The following is a 5,268-nucleotide window of genomic DNA, read 5'->3' as shown; positions in this document are numbered from 1 at the left end:
ACCAAGGAAATTATATTTTATAGTGTCTGATTTCTGCAGAACATTCTGGCTTTTTACTGAAAACAGAGCACAAATCAAAACACTTCCCTTCTAAAAAGTTGCTGTAGTTACTCATAATGATTATAGTTTAAGTGCACTGCTCTCCTTTCTGGACAAGTTTATCTGTCAGCATCTCAGTTTCCATAGTCAAGAAGGTACCAATATAACACAAGCTATTTCTTAAAATGAGGATTAGGACTATAGCATGGAAACAAGCATAAGGCTGGAGCACATAAGTGAGGAGGAATGGAGAGGACTGGATCAAAGACTTTTCAGGATAAACATGGTCTTCTTTCCCACTCACTGTCCATGTCTCTACAAAATCATTGTCCTTCTCTGAGTTCAGTGGTTGGTTTTTCCCTGGCTTTAGGGCTCTCTACTGGATGAACTGAGAACCCAAATCTTGTTGTAACCCACTCTCCAGTCCTATCCCTTGCTCCATCACCTTCTGCTCATAACTGAAACCCTTTCAGGGACCCTGGCTCTAGTTCATCATTTGCCATGTCTTGGACTGCCAACAGACCCTGTTACCAGCATCCAACTCTGTCCACCGTGACAAGACCCTGTGGCTCTCTGTCCTATTAAAGATGGCATTGTCTGCATAAGGATGACTCCCAGTTCCTTCAACAGAAAATATTCAATCTGTCTGAGACCACAGAAAGCCAGGAACAACATATCTGAAGGAAGAAAATGATTTAGCACCTGTGGGCCAGCATATCTTTATAGCTACTCAGTGCTGGCATGTGCTATTCTGCTGTTTGCATGACATGAAGGAAGAAAAAACTTTTCCATAACAAAACAGCATGTCAAGGTTAACCTAAGTATTTCAATATTGGAAGAAAGAAAGGCTTCAGAAGACTACCTGGCAGGAGGGGACATGGAAAGTTGAGCTGTTATTAACATACACAACTGTGGGGAGTCATCATCAGTTTTCTTTACATACATGAGCCGAGATTTCCAAAATCATGAAACCACTGCCCATAGGGAAAGAAAATAAATAACATGCTTTGTTCTAGCATTTGTTAAATCTTAAATTAGACAATAAAAGTATGAGAAAATTGGCATAATAACTTCCATGTATGGCAGGAGTCTGTGCAGTACGAAGTACAGCACTAGTGGTTAACAGGGGCTGTACGGTACTAAGCCTTTGATAGGCTTCCTGCCATCCTCAGGGACGTACAAGTTTTAAATTATATGCAAAACAGAAAAGGCATCTGAACCTGAACACCCTCAACGGCTAGTAAAACTTTACATTTTGGAAATGCACATTGCCTCAGTTGCAGGAGTTCATGGAGTTGTCCTGAAGAAGTGACCTGTCCTGGTCTATTACTTCTGGACCTCTTGTGACCTGATTTAATCAGAAACACAAAAATATACCCACAAGAATGTAATAAAAATATAATAAATATTTGATAAAGTACTTCCTTAAATTATTGATTTCTTATCTTTCTAGATGCTGCCAATGTGCTTGAGAGGCAACCTAGAGTTCAAAACATTATAGATTCTAATCAGACATATTCAGCTTTCATCCTTATCCTTGGGAATTATATTAGAGGTATAGTTATCCACAAAAATCTCTGTTTGGGAGACAAGAGAATTACAAATTTAATATCCCTACATAAGCTTTTCTTTTCCCAAACTTGAAACTCCTTCCACCTGCTCTGCTGCATATTGAGGAGACTGTTGAAAAGACAAAGTCTGTCTCTAAATGGTACCCCTGTCAGGGGCCAAATTTATCCTATGTATTCTAATGCTCAAGAGATTTGCTATTTAACAAAGTTTTAAGATCTTGAAGAATATGTGGGGCTCAAAGCCAGGGAATATGCCTACCGAAACAAGATAAAGAAAAAAAACCATAGGGGATTGTACTATATAAAACAAACAACAAAACTGAAGAGGTTGTATAGCACTTGATCAAAGATTGGTAAATACACAGCAGACAAGATTATATGTTATTTTGTTCTGGAGATGGAAGAAAAAGAGCTATTTTACAGTGGAGGAAGAGAAATAGAAGGTATAGACTGACACAGAGCAAAAATATCTGTAGATTGGCCTCTAAGAAATAGTCTCATGGTAACGTCTATTAGCTGGAGAGAAACATGTCCATGGTAGGCAGCACTTCATTTTAGACATTAAAAACTGGACAAAACAGAACAAGTAAATCAGGTGTAAGCACAGATATGGAGGAGGTTACTGAATAACAAAACTTTCCCTTCAGTCTTACCTCTGACTTGAAAATCTGACAGACAATCAGGAATGAAGCTGTAGAACAATACATGTTAAGTTTCATTGTCTTCAGGAGGATGCATGTGGGATTGATTTTGTTCTGGAAGCAGAAACTCTTTTATTTAAAGAGAGGAAATAAAGAGCACGGATGATTTTTTGATTGCAGCTGAGTCAGAAATGTCTCTAGATCTCAGTCAAAATAGACCTGTTAAAGGCACTGCAAGAGCTGATGCCAGAATTGGTAAAAGTCTGAAAACATATTCAGCCCATCTCTCTGCCAGTTTGAGGTTCACTCAGAAATGCTTGTAGGACTGTATTTCCCAGTTTAGTCATGGAGGCTGATAACTGGGCTTATCCCTGTGAGCTCAGGCTGCACATCGTTATTGACTAAAGGAGAGAAACTTTCAACGAGCAGCTGCAGAGAAATATTTGGATAATCTGGGCTGAGATAGTGTTTGTGCCACTTACAATTCAGTCATCATGGCATCTTTAATCCTATACAGTAGTGACCTTTGTGGTTACTGAACCGCTCATAATTTTGTCTGGATTCCTCTGTCCCTGCCCACAAGATGGTTTGATTGGGGTAGAGGAGAGGGATCATAGATTCCAATTCCTTGGATTGCTCCAGCCTTGCAAAGAGAGTTGGAAGCTTTGTGTGGGGAGTCCCTGATGATGTTTCCACCATGGTGGATGACATGCCAGCATGTCACCACACACAAGCTGCCATCAGCAAGACACCTGGAAAGAGGCAGAGACAAGTAAAGGATATTTCTGACCAAATAGCCCCTTCCCAGACACAGGTCTAAGAAACTCTGCCAAATCCCAGGAGAGAGAAGAACAGGAATGCATTCCTTGGAAAAAATTTCTCCTAGCTATATATCCCAGAGTATTCAACCAAGACATCCTATTGCTCCTGCCTTCTTTGTATAGCACTTCTTCACCCAGACGTCTCACTCCTTCTTCTGTGCTCCCAGGCCTTTATAAGAGCAGACAATCTTCCTCCTCTAATGGTTCCTCTTAACACAAAGGGGGCTCTTACCTTGTTGGCAGTCTCATTTCTCTGAATAGAAAAACATCACCCTTTTCTTCCTTAAAAGTATGAGGCAGAAATGCAAGAAACTCACTCCATTCTCCCTGGACACTCAGTTAATCCTCACAGCCCACTTCCCAGTACTTAAGTGCAGCTTTCACCTGCAACTCCTCAAGCTGTGGAGGAGCTATGTAGGTTCAGGTTTCGTTTAGCCGAAGGGTCTCTTGAGTGTGTCCTCTGCCTTGGTAGTTCAGATCCTAAGAAACATCCCTCCTCAAATGAATGGGACAATTTAGCAGTGACATAGATAATTACATTTTCTTTTTCTAATCTACTGACTAGAATCTCTGCCTCTGGTGTTTTTAGGATTCCACAGCTCTGCTGAATCCACTTGTTTTCAGCCTAGATCATTCTACATATTTACTGCTCAGCCAACTAAAGTTATTATTATTCTGCATTAGAATTTTGCATTTGCATTTCACCCTTGTCATTGCAGTGAAATCAAAGGCCTAGTACAGTACAGATTCAGCCTTTCTATTTTTTCGGGGACAGCAAACACCTCTGATGTCAAAGCTATATTTTAGTAAAGACATTGCTGGCGTATATAATACCTGTTGTTTTTACCAAGTTTAATGGCATGAACCATATAAACTCTTCTATCTCCAGCCCATCCAGCATTCATCGGGCTGCACTGTACTTTTAGAGGGAAAAAACATAAAGGTCATTCTGTTTTTCTGAGGTAGCTACTCTAATACAAATGGAAAATTTGTGAGGGTGCCCAGCAGGTTTTCTCACATCCAAAGGACTCAGAAAGGAAAGTGGTTTCCAATAAGACATTACTATAATAATCTTGGTAATCCTGACTATTGGTATGATGTGAATCAAGAGCATAGGTGAATAAGGCCTGCATTCCAAGGGACAGAGTGAATGACTGAGATATTCACCTACAACTCCTGATGCTTAATACTTCAATGTGAGGCACAGTCACAGGTAGCTGGGAAAGAGTAGAGTCACCCTGGGTGGGTCTTTTTCAGGCTCCTTTTTGAACAGATATTTCGTATAAATGGTTTTAACAAATGGTTCCACACTCAGTGGGTCAGACAAAGATTGTCCCAGCACCTGTGTGATGAGGGGCCCACAGCACATCTGAAGGTGTAGCTTCAGTTATCTGCATCAGATAAAATAGGAGTTAGGAGATTAATTTCCTTTATTTCAGTTGAGTAACTGAACCACTAGACCCTTGCTAGGAATGTCTTTTAAAGGCTTTCTCGTTCTGACAAGAAATTCCAACAAACCTTTTCTTGGGGGGAAAAAAAAATAAATCTTTGGTCAAACATGCCTGACTGCTGTGACTGGCACTGAGCGAAACACCAGCAAGGTTCTTTGGTGCTATCTCCAGTTCCTGTTTTGGACCATGCCTGTCATATATTTCCCTGATATTTCCCCGTTTATGATCTACTTCTTTCAGTGATTCAAACCACATCTTCAATTTCCTCTCCTAGAAAAAGGACAGTAAAGTCTAGAGTTTTTCCTTTGGGTTTCTTTCTTCATTTAATATGGGACAAGTGCATATGCTGACCTCCTTCTCTCGAGAAACTCTTAATGCTGACTCCTCCAAAGAGGCAAAGATCTTCCCAAACCAGCAGTGCCTCCATCTTCCCAGGTCCTATCACTGCTATTCTCTTTCTCTCCTTTTCTGGACTCACACTGGAATCATTAAATGACTCAGGAGGCCCTTGAAGTAAGAATTCCCCTGTGTGTTTTGGTCCCACCACAGCATCAGCTTCTGAAATGCCATGACAAAGGAAAGTGACATCCACCACATGATCCTGGGGTGAAATAGAAGTTCACTGGGAATGCAACTCCTTGGATACTTTTTCTGTGGGAAATGTCATTCTACATTAAGAATCTTAATCCTAGATTAAGATTTGGGGCCCCTGGTGGTCTAGTGGTTAGGGTGCTGCACTCTCACC

The sequence above is a fragment of the Lepidothrix coronata genome, unplaced genomic scaffold, assembly GCF_001604755.1.
Source record: "Lepidothrix coronata isolate B3197 unplaced genomic scaffold, Lepidothrix_coronata-1.0 Scaffold117, whole genome shotgun sequence".
In the NCBI taxonomy this organism is placed as follows: Eukaryota; Metazoa; Chordata; class Aves; order Passeriformes; family Pipridae; genus Lepidothrix; species Lepidothrix coronata.
The sequence above is the reverse complement of the archived record's forward strand: the minus strand, read 5'-3'. Positions refer to the sequence as shown.